Source organism: Anser cygnoides, chromosome 4 (genome assembly GCF_040182565.1).
Source record: "Anser cygnoides isolate HZ-2024a breed goose chromosome 4, Taihu_goose_T2T_genome, whole genome shotgun sequence".
Taxonomy (NCBI): Eukaryota; Metazoa; Chordata; class Aves; order Anseriformes; family Anatidae; genus Anser; species Anser cygnoides.
Window position 1 is genome coordinate 49611472 of NC_089876.1, and position 20903 is coordinate 49632374.

Here is a 20903-nt window from a genome sequence, read left to right on the forward strand (position 1 = left end):
AACGGTCAAAACCTCTTTGGTATGGAGGACGATGGCTGAAATATAAATATGGAGAGGCCTGGCAGATTGATTACATCACACTCCCTCAAACCCGCAACGGCAAGCGCCACGTACTTACAATGGTGGAAGCAACCACCGGATGGCTGGAAACATATCCTGTGCCCCATGCCACCGCCCGGAACACTATCCTGGGCCTTGAAAAGCAAGTCCTATGGCGACATGGCACCCCAGAGAGAATTGGGTCAGACAACGGGACTCATTTCCGAAACAACCTTATAGACACTTGGGCCAAAGAACATGGGTGGGTGTATCGCATCCCCTATCATGCACCAGCCTCTGGAAAAGTTGAACGATACAATGGACTGTTGAAGACTACACTGAAAGCAATGGGTGCTGGGACATTCAAAAATTGGGATACAAATTTGGCAAAGGCCACCTGGTTAGTCAATACTAGGGGATCTGCCAACCGAGCTGGACCTGCCCAATCAAACCTGTTACGCACTGTAGAAGGGGATAAAGTTCCTGTAGTGCACGTAAGAAACATGCTGGGTAAAACAGTCTGGGCTACTCCTGCCTCAGGAAAAGGCAAAACCATTCGTGGAATTGCTTTTGCTCAGGGACCTGGATGCACTTGGTGGGTAATGCAAAAGAATGGGGAGGTCCGGTGTGTACCTCAAGGGGATTTGATACTGGGTGAGAATAGCTCATGAGTTGAATTGTAGTATGTTAATTATTATATAATACTGTATGTCATCACTACCATGATTGCTATATATCATAGATGAAAATGGTGATTAATTAGAATATATTGAAAAGAGTGTAACCTGAGCATGACATAAATGGTATGGAATAAGGGGTGGATAACTGTCCTGGTTCCAGTTAGGACAGAGTTAATTTTTCCTCATAGTAGCTGGTAGGGTGCTATGTTTTGGATTAGGATGAGAAGAGCGCTGATAACATGCTGATGTTTTAATTGTTGCAGAGCAGTGTTTACACCAGGCCAAGGACTTTTCGGCTTCTCGCTCTGTCCTGCCAGCGAGCAGGCTGGGGGTGCAGCAGGAGCTGGGAGGGGACAGACCCAAGACAGCTGACCCAAACTGGCCAAAGGGGTATTCCATACCATCTGACGTCATGCTAAACAATATATAGGGGTGGCTGGCCGGGGTGGGGGGCCGGCTGCTCGGGGATAGGCTGGGCATCGGTCAGCGGGTGGTGAGCAATTGCATTGTGCATCACTTGTTTCTTACACATTATTATTATTAATACTATTATCATTATCACTATTATTATTATTATTGTTATTATTATATTCCTGTCTTAATAAACTGTCTTTATCTCAACTCACCGGCTTCACTTTCCCGTTTCTCTCCCCCATCCCAGAGAGGGAGGGAGTAGGGTGAGCGAACGGCTGTGTGGTGTTTAGCTGCCAGCCGGGTTAAACCACAACAAGTATACGCTATAGCATCTTAATATTGACCAGGCTGACTAGTTTAGAATCTGTCTCATAACTAAGTTTAATCAGAATTTAAAAATTACATTTTTCTGATGCTTTCATCAGTTCTAGCCTGTATTGCAAGGACAATCAATATATTTTTTCTGTGAGATATCCAGGATAATACATAGGAACAGTTCTCAGAACAAGCCTGGAATATAGGACTTCTCTGTCAGGATGATTGCTTTAAACTATTAGGCCATCGAGTCTCCTCTTCTCCACCTCGCTGGTTCACTGTATCTTGAATCCTACCTTGCTCAGTGAACCAGGCTCAACAAAAGTCACTGACATGACAGTAGAAATTCACTCATCCTTTGTCTCCTGCTTTTTTGGACTAATTTAAACCTGCATATCTGAGTCAAAACTGGATCTAGCTTCTGTGATGAGGTGAAGCTAGATCTACTTTTTAACTATGAAGAGTGTTCAATACTAAATTGCTAGCTTCACAAACACCACTCAGGAATTGTACTGGGGAGTACATAATTTGAAAGGGTAAAAGGGTAAGCATTGTTGTTTGGGTAGCCAAACATGCAGATAATTAATGTATTAGTATCATCACTTCAAAATTAAAAAATGGCATTTGCAAGAGGAGTTCAGTTGTGGAAACCCAACAGTAGGATAAATAGCAAATAGCAGGAGAAAATATCCATGTATTATTGAAAATGATGAAAAAGTGCAATATGGTATACAATTTCTCCTCCTCCTTTTGTTTCATTTTTATTTCAACCTTAAACAGAGAGGAGGCCCCAAAGAAATAAGGACACATTAACCCTTATATGCTGTTTTGAGTACACCATTCATTTCTTATCCCATGTTTTTATTTGAACACTTCTGACATAGTGGTAAGCTAGTTTAATGAAGTATGAAATTAAATCCACCAAACTATTTTAGTAAGTCAAATTATGACTAACATTGTTATCTGATTTTAGTCAGTTTTCTTTCTATTGTTGTACATTTAGAATGCATAGCAGCCCTAAGGGGAATTTTAGCTATGCAAGGAGAGTCAACATGATAATTATATGAGTAATTATCTAGGCAGGACCTTGTGTCAAAATCTGCCTAGGATACTACTCCTAATACAGTTTCCCATATTTCCTGTAACATCATTTGCTCATTGTCATTAGCATTTTTTCTAGGTATAAAAATGCATATACACAGAGACATGGGAAGGAAAATTGAAGACATTAGAACTTCAAATTATGCTTCTATTTAAATTGAATATAAATATGCAAATAAAACACCTCTGAGTGCATTTCCCATTTCTTGTCACAGATATGGCTATGTAACCCTTTCTTTTTAAAATATTTTCTATATCTAGTTCCACAATAATTGTCTACTGAAATAAATCCCTAAGTACCAATACTAGTTGATACATATTTATTGTTATAATGAAAATGAATGAAATCTCATCTCATTTGACAAAAAGTAAATGAGATTACATGTGTTGCAATAATTTGATGGCATAATGCAGACTTGTTTTCCTTGATATCTTAATTACCCTTTCTGGATATAAAGGAAGATGAATTTTACTGTTTTTATCCTGTTTCTTAATGAAACTACAGATTCTTCATTTCTGTAAGATTGCTATGTACATATCTTAATGTGATATGCAGATTACGTATATGTAATTTTAATATGAATTTTATATGTATAGAATTATTTATGCATTATATATACAGAGAAATTATATATTAAATATATTCTTTGTCAAATTTGTCATTCTAAGACTAAAAAGAAAATTTTACCTATATTAATGCTATGAAAATATTGTGCTAACCTACTGTAGGAAAAATTTATAGTGGCAGGAATTCAAATTGCTCAAAAACATTTTGACCAAGAAACATAATACAATTATTGTTTCTCAAATTATGGAAGATATTTAAAATGTTTTTATTAAGCTGATCATATTTACAATACACTATATTAAATATTTATGAGTTTAATATTTAATAGTTTCTTAATATATTTAATATTTCATTAGACTATTTTTTGATCAGCTTTGCTGAGTGTGCAGAAATCTATCTCATGTTTTCTCGGGGTAAATATTTAATTTGGTTTCTTTTTTTACTTTCTTAGATTCTAAGGCTTTAAATGGAAAGCAAGCATCCCAAGTGAAATTGCAAAACCAGAAATTTACTCACCTCTTTTTCTTTATAGGTTTTAGGACTAAGCAGCAAGTGCCAGTTATCTGCATTTTCACCAGACATGCCCAGTTTTGTCCCTTTTTTTGGCCTTGAAGGCCTGATTCACTTTCTATATCCAGATCGCACCTATTTGATCTAGTGTTTTAACAAACTCTGAAGAGGAGTCTCCCTTTATGAGTAGCACAATCATTTGGGATGCTTGCCAAAAGGGGGTCCAGGCTCTGGCTGGCACCAGCCAATTCGACAGGGTGATAGTGTCTCTTGGTTAGCAAGCTCATTGTGGGGGGAAGCCTCCTCCCAGCTCCTGCCACAAGGAATAAGTAACATAAATTGCTCCAGTATTGCCTGGAGCAAAGACTGGAAATGTGGTCTGATATCTCAGATGAGTGCCCTAACCACTGCACTATAGATTCTCTCTAGTCCAGTGAATTTAATTATTCTGCTGAAAACTGAGCAGGAGGTAGAGAGAGTGCCCTGTGCCAAACTTGGCATGAACGTGCTGTTTGCTGTGCTCTGTGATCTGCCTGCTCACACCCCCTCAAGCACACTTTTTTATTCTCAAATCTCTAAATTTCTCCTTACAGAGAAACTGTGGGTGGATAATTCTGATTTTCAGATGCAGAAGGGATGTACTTGCTGAGTTTTGTGACTTTCTGTTTAGGTTTAGCTCCAATATTTAAAACGCCTTTGCTCTTTACATGCTTGAGGTTCCTTTCTTTTCCATGGCCTGTGGGGAAGGGTAATGTAATATACCAATTCCATAGCAAATGTGACTTTAAAGAGAAGAGGCAAAAGAAGACAGAATATGAAAATAATAGTAATAAGGTCACAAAACTGTATAAACTAGCTATATACACTGCTAATATATTTTGTCATATTTTTTTTTTTAGCACTCCAGACTCCCGTGATGCCCATCTGCTTCTGTTGACTAGTTTCTGTTGCATTTCCTGAAAGCTGTTTGTTCTGAGAAATCTGAGTGTGAATGACAGTCTTACATATTACTTCGAGGAAATCAGTAGTAGTGAGTACAATACAAGATCTCAAACGTGTTGGTTAAGTGATGCCAAAGAGCAGACTTAAAATGTAGGGTGGTTTACAGTTCTCATGACACACAGTACCAAAGCATTCATTAGAATTCTTGCAATGTTTCTGCTTATTTTCAAAAAGTATGTAAGCTGTAAAAATGGATGACAGACAGACAAGCTTTATGTCTTGGGCAATGTGTGATTAAATTATAGCAATTTAAGCTAAAATATATGAAGAATTATCATTTTGGAATGCTGTTTGCTAAAAATGTCTTCTTTACTTAGAGTGCTATAAGGGTTTAGTCTGAAATTTTTAATATCTGTGTCCTTTATCAAAAAAAAAAAAATCTGTTGGAGAACACAGTATCCAGCACTGCCTAGTTCACTTGTTCTTCAATATCTCTGAAAAACTATTAATTGCCATTTACATTGCCACGTAAGATGTAATCAGAGGGGCTGTTTTTCAAAAGGATATAGCTTAAAAAGTGCTAGTACAAAAACATAGTACAAACATTATAAAGGTGGTTCCATGAGCAGTGTGGGTCTTCCCAGTGAGAAATCTCTACTGTCTGATACCACAGCTGACCTCAGCCACTCCCTCTGATACAGACTGACTGCAATGCAGAACTTCTTCCAAGGCTTTGTTGCTTACTTTCTCAACATTTGTAGGAAGTTAATTTCTTCAAAACCTCTACTGTACCTTATAACTTTTAATAAATTTATTAAATGGAAGATGACAGAGCAATTGCTGAAGACTTAAGGCTTTATACAAACCCCACACAATGAAAATGATAGCCATATCAGTCAACATCAATTTTATAGATTAAAGCTTGTTTGTCTGGTTGTTCTATAGTATTCATTAATAGACAACTGACCCAATATTTATTTATTTATTGTCTTGTGTGTTCTTTCCTCTTAATTTTTATTTCACAATTCTTTTCCAAATGTAAACTCTGGAAGCTACTCCTGCAGTTATTTCAGAAAGATCTGACATTCGGCTATTGGCTCTTTTATGTCTGGTGTCTCCTTCCTGTCTGCACACAAGAATATGAAAAAGTGATGGACAGATAACATCGGACTAATTTTTCATTTATGCTGCAAATAAGCCCATAATGGTCAAGAGGAGAATGACTGTCTAGTGCATTAAGGCCTAAGAGAATGACAGGAAAGTATAAAAAGCCACATTGTTCAGAAAATCCCCAAATCCAAATGCAATTGAAGCTGAGTAAAGCACATTAAACAGATGACACATGACAATCTTCTGCTTTTGGACAAAAGACAAACTTCCACTACAGCACAGAGTTTGACACAGTATCCCTCTGATATGATCAGAATAGCTTCTGTGAACTTTCGTATATTTCCATTTAGCAATTTCTTGCGATGTCTATATTTACTGTATCCGTACTTCTGGTATTTCTCTATCCTCAAGCCTCATTTTAATTTCCTCTCAGTGAGAACTATCAATATTAGCACGTAAATATTCCATACCTGTGCTTGTTTTACTTGGAAAGAATTTAGAAGGCCCAGTTTAACTTTTATTCACCAGCTGTATCAGAAACCAAACTATCACGTGCCACCTTCCAAGCCCACTGCTCTGCATAAGGCACTATAGATCAGGCTTTGGCTTATAGGAATGTTTTTTTCCAGGGAGACACCCCAATTCAGACCTCTCTGCCTGAAGGAGATTATACTGGAGATGGCACAGGTTAAAATATCAAACATGTCTCTTCCCCAAGAACCAGGATTATCAATAAAAAATGAAATGTGTTTACTTATTCCCCTGGAGGACCTGGCAAACAAGAAAAGAAAACTGCAGGACCTTTAAAGCTCCTGTTGTAACAGCCATTCAATGTAGATGTTAGAGCTTTGTTTTGACACCTTATTTTGTAACAGCCATTCAATGTAGATGTTAGAGCTTTGTTTTGACACCTTATTTTTTTTTTCCCCACTGAATAACCAGATGAAGAAAGTGCTGTGTCAGAATCCAAACCTAAAGTGAGAAATACTTTAGAGGAGATTATCCTTCCAGTTTGTTTTAAATCTGTTAGTGACATAAAAGTAGAATGTTTTAGTTCAGAGGTTTACCTTATCAGTGCTATTAACAAATGCCTCATAAAGCATTGATGGAAAATCAATTTAGAGCTACTGCACTATCATAATTACAAATTTTCAAAAGCCCCTCAATGCTTGTTTACATAATATACCATAATGGCTCTCAAGTGATCATTTATATCTGCCACATAAATAACACAGTTTTAGAAGCTCTTCATAGCATGCATTTACCTAGTTGTCCCAATATGCCTGTGAAAACTTGGCCTGACCATTTATGTATTAATAGATAACTTGGTTGTTTATTTGGTGTTTTCTTACTTTTCTAATTTCTCGACACACAAGATAGCAGTTACTTACTTTCTGCGTATAATCCTTGCACAGCAACTCTAACAATTTGTTAGCACACGTAAAACTTGGAAAGAGGCATAGAAGAGAATACAAGGACATAAAGTTCAGAAAATCATATGTGAAACCACAAATAAATTATACACAACTTACATCTTGACCTGGTGGGGTATGCCAAGACTAGCTTCTTCTTTTTGTGAGGCAATTATTCACAATACTAAATTAGAAATTGATAAAGCATTTCTGAGTATATTAAAAGATGCAAACCAGAAAGAACATAAAGGACTTTTTAAACAAGTCTTACTTGGCAAAGTATAGTTTTAAGGAGCTTTTTTGGAGATACCAATATATTGCTGAGCATTTTTGTGCAGATTTTCTTCTTAAATAAGATGGCAATAACACACACATTTGTTTGGAAATCTAACAAATGGTTGAAAAAGACTGTCATTATGAACTAGCTGAAGATGTACTGAGTAACAGGAAATATATAGGAGAAGACAGAACATAGACTCCACATGTACAACTTATGCTCAATATTTTTTTATATTAAACAGAAAAAAGATCCAACTTCTCCCCAGAAACTTGGCAGTACTGAAGATTAGTCTTCATATTACTAGTCTCTAATCAGGATAAATCTGTGTAGAAGATAGTATTAGATTTAGATCAATGACTAATTTTTAACGTGATTATAAGCCATATATATAACTGCATCATCATTATGTATCTCCAAATGAGATTTTCGTTGTTAGATCCTTTGGTTTCAATATATTGATTATAAGATTGTTTAGTTGTCTAATCACACAGGACCATGATGATTTACTAAAATATAGCTAGAGAATGTAGCCACAAGGTGAAAGTAATCACAAAAGTTTAAGTCTCTGGTACCATACTGAAAAGCATCGCTGTGCTTACCCGGAACAGTGCTTCAGAACACATCATTATTCAACAGATGACCTGTATTCCTTGGACTAGTAAATGGTTAAACAGTTGCCATTAGGTGCCATACAAAGACCTTAAGTCCTCACCCTCGATTAAGAATTTGTGAAGTACAGCCATGGATCTGGATATTAAAAAAGCTTTTTAATCTTTCTGTCATATGTGGCATTCTAAGGAACCCTGAAGAGACAGCTAGAAAATTAGGAGCAAAACACTGAATCCTTGTGCATGGAAATCATGCTCAGGATGTCAGATGAATACTTAAAAACACAGTATCCACTTAACAAAATATAAATGTGGGTTAATGTTCTTTTTCCATCTATATTCTTATTCTATGACAAATGAAAGGAACCTCGTTACAATGATTTATTGTCAGCTTCTGACTTCAGAACTCAATTCATTCAATTGTGTTTTAAAGAGTTATCTACAGGTATATACACTGGACAAAGTAATATACTAGTTACTTTGAAAGACTGAATAACAATACAAAGATTAATTACACTGTAAGGGACTAATAATTAGTAAGCTCATCTGGCCCTTTCAGAAGCAATTGCAATAAGCTTGTTTTTTGCATTCAAAATCTGCTATTTATCCCTTTTAAAGCAATGCAATTATTATCTATATGCAGATGTGCTGCATATGAATGTGTAACAGAGAGGTCTAGTTACACACAAAATAATACTTTCTGAGCATCAAAGGAGAACAGATGTGATCAAGTCCAGCTCAACCAGAACTGCTATACCACTATACAGAATTATTTACTATATCCTGACTGAGAGTACTGGGAAGTTAGTCTCACTAAGCCATGGATAAGAATTCTTCTGTACTTTAACTCAACTGACTTCGTTAAAGTTACATCAGAAATGAAGCTTTCTAACAGGTTTTCTTTCTCCGCATCAATAAAATATTAACAGCCAGTTGAAATGGACTGAGATTAAATGCACTATAAAAAAAAAAAAGTACTAGTAGAAAATATGTGATGCTTTTCAAAATTTCATATAAAGTCATTAGCATGTTTAAGAAAAGAAGTTTAGACATAGATGAATAAGTAATAGTGAAAGGTAAATCGTGTTGGCACAGTTCAAATAACCTGAAATAGGCTGAACTTTCCACTGAACTGCACTGAAGATTAAGAACTTCCTAATGTATCTTTTAGAACAACAAAAAAAAAAAAATAGAGAAACGTTATCAAATACATGTTTAACTACTGCTAAAGTACTTACATTTTCAAATTTAATCAGTTGTGTAAGTAACAAAGTGCATATACATTAGAAAAAAATTCCTACCATCACTCTATCAGGCGTACAATAATTTCCACAACACAAACAAATGCTTATCCTATGCTAGAAGTCTAGTCTGTGCACAAATAATCAAATAATTACTGAAAAACTCAAAGGAGTAACAGAAAAAAATTTCAAGCTGCTAATCTTTATCTATGTGTTTTCAGGTCAAGTTGCTTCGATTTTTAATTCCCTTCCTAACTACTGCAACAAGCATCTCTCTATGCCATGGCCTAACTTTTCTGGGTTAAGTACATCTACCCTGACAGCAAAATTATACTGTTCATATCACAGCAGCAGAGGTCTTGTTTGCTTTTTCTTATTGGCAGAGCTAAGCTCTAAGTGGTTGTAAGCTAAATGCTATTAATATATTGCCGGATAAAATAAAACAGTTGATAGCTATTGTGCCAATAAATGATCACAGATTTTGAAATAATAAATAAATAATCAGCTATAGTTGATATAGATTATTTAGTGTAAGCTTTTAATTGCCATGTGTTTCCAGCACTGGAGGGCCAAGTGCCAGGTCCTGCACTTGGGGCACAACAAGCCCATGCAGTGCTACAGGCTGGGGGAAGAGTGGCTGGAAAGCTGCCCGGCAGAAAGTGACCTGTGGGTATTGGTCAATAGCTGTCTGGATATGAGCCAGCAGTGTGCACAGGTGGTCAAGAAGGCCAACACCATTCTGGCTTATATCAGGAATTGTGTGGCCAGCCGGACTAGGGAAGTGATTGTCCCCCTGTACTCGGATCTGGTGAGGCCGCACCTCAAATACCGTGTTCAGTTTTGGGCCCCTCACTACAAGGACATCAAGGTGCTGGAGTGTGTCCAGAGAAAAGCAACGAAGCTGGTGAGGGGTCTGGAGAACAAGTCTTATAAGGAGCAGCTGAAGGAGCTGGGATTGTTCTGCTTGGAGAAAAGAAGGCTCAGGGGGGACATTGTTGTACTTTACTTAAATTAGTTTAAAGCAGGTTGTAGTGAGGTGGGGATCAAGCACTTCTGCCAAGCATCAAGTGATAAGGGGAAACAGCCTCAAGTTGCACCAGCAGAGGTTTAGGTTGGATATTAGGAGAAATTTCTTTATTGAAAGGGTTGTGCAGCATTGGAATAGGCTGCCCAGGGAAGTGGTTGAGTACCGTTCCTGAAGGTCTTCAAGAAACATGTAGATGTAGAACTTAGTAGCATGGTTTAGTGGTGGTCCTTAGTACTGGGTTAAAGGTTGGACTAGATGATCCTAGAGGTCTTTTCCAACCTGAATGATTCTATGGCTTTGAAACCATTCCTGTCCATCACACTGTGTCTTCACAATGACTTCACAATGACTTCACAAGGAATAAAATTCGTGTTCACTTTCCTTTTCCAGTTCATGAATTGATTCTGATTTCATTCTGTATTTCCTTAGAAGTTATACATGTAATTTGACCCTAAATATGATAATTCTTTTATACTACTTCATAGCAATCTGTTCCTTTTACCCTCCACAGAAAGCTGAATAAACCAGCTATTTAGATTATACTTAATACTAAAGGTCTGTGGAAGATAAGTCTTCAGTTCCTTGGCAAGTTTTGAGCTTTTACATTTTGATCTGTATTAAAATGAAAATGAATAATTTTTAATACAGTATCAATGGTGTGCTGAAATATGAAAATCAATGTCATCAAATTTGCCCATCTTTTTCCTTTTCTCTTTGCTCTCATACTCTTTTTCTGTTTTCTCTAATATTAACAGCAACCAGAAGAATCAGGATTAGAAAATCCTTCCTAGTGAAAATTTTGCTGAAGCCAATATATGTCTGCGAAATATCATATTCAGTAAATCCACATGATTACAAGAAATTTTATTTTTAGAAAAGGGTGCCAGTTATCCTTTTTTTTTTACTAAGCATGTCACCTCACAGAAGAGCATTAGGACTTATTCCAGTGGCAAAATGGGATGAGCCAGACAAGAAGGGGGTTAAATTCCAGGGTAAAGAATTCTTCATTGAAAACATCATATTCTGTGTTTTTTCTAATGCCTTCCTCAGCACTTGAGAGAGGATCCTGTGCTGCTTTTAAGTGAAAAGATGATGTCTAACTAAAGATCCAGCAGCTAAGTAGAAAATTCTACAAGCTAACGTGTTAACACATTTCCAACAAATTTGTAGATGTTGCACATGGTAGTAAATTCTCTGCAGTTTGATCCTCCTGTATGTGAGCACTGCATCTTTCACACCAAATGCAAATAAAAGTTATATTTAACTACAAATACTTTCAGAACTGGCAAAACACTACTAGCAATCTAATGTTCTGGATGGCAAATTTCACAAATACTGTTCTCAGCTAAGAACTCCCAACAATACCACAACCAAGAATTTCAATATCATTTACCCTTAACCAATACAGCTTCTTAAGTCTTATTTGCAAAAAAAAAAGAAGCCTATGTGTACAAACTTTTACATTACCTAAAAATGTGACCAAATTTCTGTGTCCTTGAATTATCACCACAGATACATATAGTGCTTTACAATTTTGCTCGCTTGTATTAGGTACGATGCTGAAAAATGAATGGACATGTGTAGACTAAAATAATCAATTCATATCAGCCTCTCAACAACACTTTGAGAACCAGAGTTCTGCTTTCCTTTTTTACCTTTCTGTCAATCCACGGTTTGTCTTCTGGCATTTCCGTATCAAACGGTTCCTGATTTGCAGATGTGAATTCATTCTCTTCTCCAGATACTCTTTTCCCCAGTCATTTCTAATCTTTCTTCCTTTGGCACGAAATCTTACCTATGGACATGGTAGTTACAGATACACTGAAATTATGTTTGATCAATTTTTGACTACAATCTGTCCTTCTTTTGGACTGTCATGTTTACAGTGCTTCCTAGTCTTTGACCTTAGTTTATTTAGAACACAAAAACAGCTTTTGTCTTGACCTGGAACTTCACAAACACCTTTGAGACTGATTGTGCACCTTACTCACTCCTAATTTGGTCATAACACTGAAAAAAAAGAACTGAAATTTTTACCTTGCACTAGAATTTTATTTTAAATATTTTTTGCCTCTGTATATTGAGATTGGATGTTGGTAGACAATGCTCTTATTTTCCTCTTCTCTTTAAATAATCACATGCGTTCTTTTTCTGAAGATCTCAGAAAGAACCCCTCCTACTAGTTAGCACTGAGATTTCACTTCCAGATTCTGAGTTCTTCTTAATACTCCAACTGCATTATGTTATTTGCATGCTTATAATAAGGGATGTATACTTCATTGAGCTCTCTATTACTGCACAAAAACTCATGGTATGTCTGTCTCACATCTCTGAAAATCAGATTGCAGTAATGCATTTTATTTTCTAGCTAAACATGTATTTAAATATTGCATGAGCCTGGCTCCTTTCCAACACCCGTTTTATTAAAGCCAGCTGTGAAGCAATTATTTAACATGCTAAAAATGGCTTTTGAGAGTAGAACAATATGAGTTTTGTCCAATTTTGATTCACACACTGAGCTTTGACTAAATACCACATTCCAAGAACTCAATCTCTTATGAAATGGAGTCTTTGAACAACTTCAGGAACATAATTTCTGAGAACTGCGGGAATCTAGGTCAAGGACTGATTGCAGTAGAAATTACTAACATAAAGGCGTATGCTTTTTCCTAAATAAATAATGTTCTTTCAAACGCCAATGAAGGCAAAAGAACGAAGAAAGCACAAACAAGTCAATTCAGTTTGACAATAAAAATATACAATAGAAAATACAATCTACAATCACATATATATATATACAATATATACAATACAATACAAAAATCTTTGAAAGTCTCATTTTATGGAAGTAGAATGGTTTCTTTCTCTGGGATTTGTAATCTAGTCATATTCTGACAGAGATGTTATATATTTCTGATGGATTTCCCACCTTTTATATGCTTTTCAGGCACATTTGGATAGATTTTTTTACACCATATGAACTTCTCACATGCATTTGCATGAACATCTGAGGCATTCAGATGACATATAAATGACAAATGATTGTCTTTAGGAGGAGTATGATCTAATTTTGACTTCTTTATGGTTACTCATATATTTTCAAAAAACTAAAATTCACTATTCTAGCAATAAGACTCTATTTGGTTCTGCATTTGCATACTAATGGGCAAAAGTATTTAAATTCCTACAGATATCTATTGCTGGCTAGATGCAGCCCAGCTGCTCCCTGTTAAAAATGGTGATTAGAAATTAATATAACTATCCCATGCATTCACAGCTTGAGATTTGTAATATATAAAGAACAATCATTCCTAAAGGGGCTATGCTTGTGAATGCTGTATTTAATTAATGCCCAAGGGAAAGAGCAGAAGAGGAGGAGGAAAAATACTGCAGCTGAATTTATTCTGCAATTGTAGTGATGTTAAACACTGCATGCCAGATTTAATGGCATGTATTCATCTAGCTAGCAGAGTGTCTTACTCAGAACAAATGGTGCTGTCTGCCTTTGGGAGACCACGAATTTGAAGTGAATTTGGGAGTGCAGAATAGATTTCTATTTTATTTTCTTTATTGACTTAGCTAGGCCTGCCATTACACACCCAAGCTCCTCCTTATATGCAGATCAACTTTGTGCCTGGGAGATACAAAATCCTTCTTCACCTGTAGCAATGTCTTCAGCTTTGTGAAGAGAAGGGTGCCAAGCAGCAGCAATATGTACAAGACATAACAGTCATTTAAGCTGAGACTGACACTTGCTTTTTGTGCCTGGCTGCTACTAGTAATTGTGAGAAGATGAAAGTATGCCTCGTGTGAGAGGGTGCCTGCAATACCTACAGAAAGAGCAAGTAAGGCAGCAGATTAAAGTGAAAGATTGGAATCTCATGCTCATCCCAAACAAATGGCTTTGCATTAAAGGCAGAGATTTGAACACTGCTGCAGAGGTTTAAAGAAAAAAAAAAAAAAAAGCCAACAAAATGCTATTGTACCATACAGTGGTGTATTAGTAGAGTAGAAAGCACTTTCATACGCATATCAATATTAGCCACTCTAGGTAACACTAGAACAGGCCCTGTTTGGACTGGAATTTGCAACGGGAGGAACACAAGAAGACCCCAACAAGGATGGGTCACATCCCACCTGCTCAGCTGTGGCTACTGTTTGGTAAAATGGCAAAGAAGCCCCAGCTAAAACTAGCAGGCATAGCTGGAAGCCAGCCCTCAGACAGCGGGCACCTTAGGAGAAGCAGACAAGACTGGTGTTAGTAAAATTGATCCAAGAGATTGGGAAACACAACATCTCTTGCAGGTGTTTCTGCCCTTAGCACAAGGGAATCTGCTATGAAGGCTGGACTTCACAGAATGGTTGAGGCTGGAAGGGACCTCTGGGTCCATCTGGTCCAACCCCTGCTCAAGCAGGGCCCCATAAAGCAGGGTGCTCTGGACCATGTCCAGGCGGCTTTTGAGGATCTCCAAGGAGGAGACTCCACCACCTCTCTGGGCAGCCTGTGCCAGTGCTCCATCACCTGCACAGTACAGACGTGCTGCATGGTGTTCAGAGGGAACCTCTTCCATTCCAGTTTGTGCCCAGTGCCTCTTGTTCTGGGCTTGTTTCAGCACTGGGCACCACTGAAAAGGGCCTGGCTCTGTCCTCTTTACAACCCACCCTTCACATATTTGTAGACATTAATAGGATCCTCCCTTTTATTATTTTTTCATTATTATTTTTTCAAAGCTCAGCTGCTAATTGAGATTTGAACAGAACACTAACCACAAAGGCCCTTTCATCTCAGCATGAATGTATTTTACTGAAATATAAATATTAACATTCAGGCCAAATATGTATTTCTGATCACACCAGAAAAAAATGCCCTCTGTTAAGACGATGAGATTATGTTCATACTGTTATTACAACAATACTAGTTCAATATACAGATATGGAAAGAATAGCATACACTTCATGTCAGACTAAAGTGTTACACTATTTAATCTTTGTCATTTAAACTATGAATAGTGTAAACACATAAATAACAGGCAAGTGCCAGGAACAAAATAATGTGGGCAACGATCAAGACAGGAGGGCATGTCCCCTGGCTTGGCCTAGCGCCCTTGCTGCTGAGGTGCCTGGGTTTCCAGCTCTGCTCTCCACTTCCTCTCTGCTAGGCCTACTGCAGGCACTGAGGCTCCCTTAGGGGGCAGGGCAGCTGCCCTGGAGGACTGTGCCCACAAAGGCTCCTCCCAGCCTAAATTTTAACTATGAGATTCGTTTTCCCATCTGTAAAGCTGAACAGCAGGTCTCCCCTCTCAGAGAGGGGCACCTCACACTGCACGTGTGCAAGGCCTGGGAGTTGGCCCTGTCTGCGGCCTCCTGCCATGCTGTGGGGCAGCCTCTCCATGGCCACCAGCCTGAGCAGGCTCTGGGCCTGCCCTGGCTACCAGCCCATGGGGGTTCAAGGCTGGTCCTGGACCCTGGTGCCTGCAACCCTGGAGGGGACAGACTCTCTCACAACATGATATAATTAACATCACTCCACAGTGCCCATCTAGGTGTGAGATGCCTTCCCTTGACTGGCACCATCCACGTTAGATGTCCCGACTAAATGAACCATTTAGGCACTCAGTTTGGCAGTAGGCAGTTCTGGAGGACACACTTCCTGAGAACACGTCTTCCTCTGAGTCTTTGAAAACGTGTCTTGCTGCTCAGCATGGGGCAGCCTTTCTGCCTGGCTTCTTGCAGGCCACAGAGGCTGAATCTTATTTTTAGGTTGCCTTCCACATACATGTTTGTAGGTGGCATGCCAAAGAGTTTTGTCCATTATTCGTAGTTTAAAAATAGGTGCACCTGAGAAGCATTTAGTCTGAAAAAAAGGTCTGTGGTGTGGTCCTTCCCTCTGTTTGGAAATGCTATGCCAAGTTTGTTTTTCATCTCAGGACGTATTTACACTGCAGCTAAAGCATGCCTCTACTTGTTTCAATGCTTCCAAACTTGTTTCAAATTTCTGCTTCAGGATTATTACAAGGATAGCATGGGGTAACATTCAGCTTCATTCAGGCAAATTATATGTGGCATAGAGGTCAAGATAAAATACCTGTGTGCATCCTTACCAAGGCTCCCTCCCACAGTCTGGAGCCTGCACTGAGCTCTGCATTACCGCAGATTCCCTTGTTGTCTTCGTGAGCTGTACTTGTATCTTGGCTGCAGTATAAAAATATCCTCAGTGTAGGCTTTCAGAAGCCATCTGCTTCCTGCAGTGGAGAACGAGTGTTTGGGATTGGGATTCTTAAGAGCAGCTATTTTCACACCGTGGTGACTACTTCAGTTCAATACTTCAGTTTGCAGGCTGCTGTAGATATCTTGCCCTTCCAAAAAAAAAGTTTGACTTTTTGTCCAGTTTCTCCTTCAACACAATGGCTAAACCGCAGGCCCTGACATCTGCTATGGTGTGGCAGATAATGCTGTGATTCTTTCATACACTAAAGCTCATGGTCACTCAAGAAAACAAATAGAATACTTTTTGTGGTTGGGGGAAAAAGATTCCAGACTATGTATCTCAAACACCTTTAAAGCTTGAGGTCTAGTTATAGCGCAAAGTTACTTATATTTTAGAACTATTCACGTGAGGTGACTCTTAAAAATATAAAAGTTTCAGTGGCTTTAGAGTTGATCATAAACTGATGATTAACTCTGATATTTTGAATTTGTCTTTGTCCAGCTAGCATAACCAATTTCCATAATATATCAATAATAAAACAATGTCTCAGTAGCGCTATATAAGTGGCAGAAAGGGAGGCTTATCAGCATGAGCAGGAAAAAAATGTTCTGACAGCCACTTAGAAAATAGAGCAGATAGCTATATTTAATTTCTGAAAATCTCAGTTGTGATGTCAGCTTCAAATAACCATAACACAGTAGCAATGAGATATGCAAGTGTGAAGTACAACCAAACATTTTCTGGACTCATATTTGTTGTGTTTTGCATTTGTTCTGTGTTAGAAATTAATGACTTTTTGGCAGCTTTTCAAGGAAGATTTCAGTGTTTTCCTCCAGGATATATACCACCTTACATAGAGATACTGCATCAGGAAGAGGCAAAGCCTCCCTGAAAACCTGTTTTTTCTCTTTCAATAAGGCATAATAGAGCTGGTAGAACAGTAGCACAACAGAAACAGTATGTATTTTCTCTGTGGGGAATACAAAACAGAATTTAATGCTTTAAATTTCTTTTTTTTTTTTTTAATCTTTTCCTCAAAAAGCAATAAGACATCTGTGATATTCTGCTTGTCTATTAAAATTATGAATTTTGGTCTTAAAATCCATTTGCATTCCAAGAATTCTGTTGCAGTTCCTATTCCAGCACTGACTGTCTGACTGTCACTTCATGAGGAGAAGGAAGCCATTCCAAATCTGCAGAACCTGTCTTATTCTGTATGCAACACTTCTTTCTCTAGGCTTCAAAAGAAATAGGACGGGCAACTACACCTCTGAGGGTGAGAGCTGGACTCCCTCACTCAAAATCCCTATTAGGAAGGGTAAACTAATGGCACTTCTCAGACACATCAGGAGGTAATATTTGTACAATAGCAGTGTACAGGTAATGCACCCTATTCACCTACTTTCATATCAAGTAATATCTCAGAAAAACTGCATAGTGATTGTATAGCCTTTGAAATGCTATGGCTTTTGCTATGTTTTTTAGCATTCTTCTGAGGCTTAAATGTCACTTTCTTTATGGTTCATTGACTTTCATGGCCAAAAGTACAGGAATCTGACATGACACAATGCAGCTAAGCGTGGTACAACAGACACCTATGCATCATAACTGTTCTCTTCCAGAGAGAAACAATCTATTTTTCAGTACATAAACATTTTCTTTAAATAAATAAAAAAAAAAAAGACAAAAGGATGAAACAGCTCATTTAGCTTTGACCATCTAATCATGAGGTTCATAGAAATGGCAGATATTGATTTAAGGGATTGATTTAAGTTCAGCTGCCATTTTTTGAGTCTTCCCAAACACAGAGGTTATAAATATGTATAATTGTCACTAGGTGATTTTATGAACTCACAACTACATGCTTAGATGCTAATATCTTATTAACCTGTTCAGGGGAAGCCTACCATGAATAGCTGAGAGGAATTTCTGAGAATCCTCAGATAAAATACTGCATCCACTATTTGCACGCTTGCAAGAAAGAAACAGAGCAAGTGACCTTTCTGAGTCAAAAGGTATCACTTGAGAAAGAAATTAAAGGGGTGATTCTATTTCTTTATTTTCTCTACATATCCCTCTCTTTTTCTATTTCTATTTCTGGTAGAAGAATGTCTATGCAGTTGTGTTTTTTTTTTTTTTGAAAAGGGACAATTTGACTGATTAAACCAGGCTGCTGCACTTTAAATATGCAACGAGTTACCATGGCAACAGCTGTACTTTGACACACAGCTTATCTTGTTTTAAGGAGTGCAGCCTGTTGTTATGGCAATTTGGAACACCACTATTTTTTTCCCCCAAAGAAGCATTGCACAAGATAATATACCGCCAGTTAAAATAAGTTCAACAATTAAAAATCGAAACCCAATTTAATATCTCGTAGAATGGTGTAGTTTCTCACATTTAATAAATTAAACTTGACTGGAGCAGATAAAGAATGAAAGTTCATGAAGAAATAAAGACAAAGGATTATATTTCATGCCACTGAAAGGCAAAGGTAGATTGTAGGTGCAATTGATAACAAATGAGATTTCACATGTTAATCCACTATGTTTTCTGCTTCATAAAGAAACACGTTATTTCCTGTCTTACAGATTCCTTCAGGAGGAAAGTCTAAATAAATAAATGGGTATAGAAGGACCAATGCAAATTATCTCCTAAAGCTCTTAGCCTTACAGGCAAGATGAATATTCTAACTGAAATTTCATAAACAACAACAATAAATGATCAAATTTCTACCCTAAAATAAACCATTTTCAAACAAGAAACCTTGTTTAAGTTTCCTAAATGTACAGATTTCTTCCCGGTGTTACAAACACTTCATGTGTTTGTAACTAAGTGATCATATGCAAGCCTGCCTATTTGACATAAGAATGAATTCTAGCCCTTCCGCTACAGGTGTATTGAATGAAACCCTGAATTTCATCTTCAGAAAAAAATCTATGGTTTAGCAAGAGCTGAAGTAGTCCTGGGAATAGAGGAGAGATCTGAGGGACTTCAAACCATCCAAAACCTGAACACAAAACAAAATGAGCAAGAAACTTTGATTCAATTATCCAGTCCCAAGTAAAAAATAGTAGAAGAGGTCTCTGCATGAAGTAAGCTCAGTTAAGGTCCACCTGCTGGAGTTAAGTAATTTTCTGATGAAGTAGCTATAACATTTTGACAGAAAAATGTGTTTCATTATGAATTGCTCAAGTTCCGAATCAGGTAAGCCCAACATATTAATCCTATTTCTACTTCTTTTATTGTAGAAAAGAATGCTTCCACAAGGAAAAGGGATCAGCAGAAAGACAAACAAAGACTCCAGATACATCTGTATTTCCTATCACCCTCTTCTTTACCTGCTTTTTGCCTATTCCCCCTCAAGTTGAACACTTCTTACATTGCAGAAGGTCTTCAGCAGAGTCTAGGAAGGACAAATCCTTTCCTGCCATCTGTCGTTGAGTACAAGAGTCAGTTCCTCTGCAAGGATGCCATCCCGGAGTTTGATTCCTGTCAATGTATGCAATGTAATCTTGTTGTTCTTTTTAAAATCTCTTTCAAAAACATGAGAATATCATTATTGGTTTAGCTCAAGGGTTCATCTCATTAGGTATTCTGTTCCCAAAAACAACTATAAACAAATCCCTAATGGAGACTAATGCTCCCTTGTCCTTTGATTGTTTTCAGGTCAGGGGGTTCCTTAGCCTGTTCTAATTTGTCAGCTTAATAACCTGCTACAGACCCTTCTTCCCACCACCTAAATCCTCATCAGTTTCTTCCACCCGAAGGATTTTTACACCAGGGTCCATATACACATACACTGGCCCATATACAGCAAAGAGGCAGTGCAAGACTTTTTTTTTCTGTGCTACTTTTAATGATAGCATTCTGTGGTCCTTGGTATTTACTTTAGATTAAAAATTTCTCACCATTCTAGAGTTGGTCCACAGTGATTCTCAGCTCTTGGGAAGATATTAAGTTTCTGCAAATTAGGGACTTGAAATTTGATATTAGGAAAACATATTTCTGCAAGAAAAAACATGATCCACTTCAGGATTCACCGCATCTAGATTCAGTGTAGGTCCAACACACATATGGACATAACCTTCTCAGCATTTCCTATTGGGGTTTTGAGGCCAGTTTGCATAAACCTCCTTTTAGAGTGCTTAGATTTCCCTGTATATGTTAAATGAAAACTGGACATTTTGGAGTTAAATGTTGCCTAAGTCCATCTTCTTTTATAATCTTAGGTTTTTGCAGGTTTTGAATATTTTGCCTGAAATATGCAAGAGTTTTATTTCATTTATATATTGATGTCTTTATTAAGTAGCCTGTCTTAAGTTATGCTATATATGAAGTTTTCAGTATTTACAATAGTTGTTCTGGGATAGTTGCTGATGGTTCTCAATATCCCTATTGCTCTTTCAGTCTTTGCTATGAGAAAGATATTATTTAATGTACGAGAT

The 20903-nt window shown here is 37.5% G+C and overlaps 1 long non-coding RNA gene across 1 annotated transcript; it reads left to right on the forward strand.

The window, feature by feature from the left end:
* The first annotated feature begins 1148 nt into the window (after positions 1–1148).
* LOC106032288 (uncharacterized) lies at positions 1149–19864 on the forward strand. Its single transcript, XR_010831151.1, has 3 exons — positions 1149–1212; positions 4527–4657; positions 19707–19864. It is a non-coding gene; the product is annotated as an uncharacterized lncRNA (long non-coding RNA).
* Positions 19865–20903: the final 1039 nt, after the last annotated feature.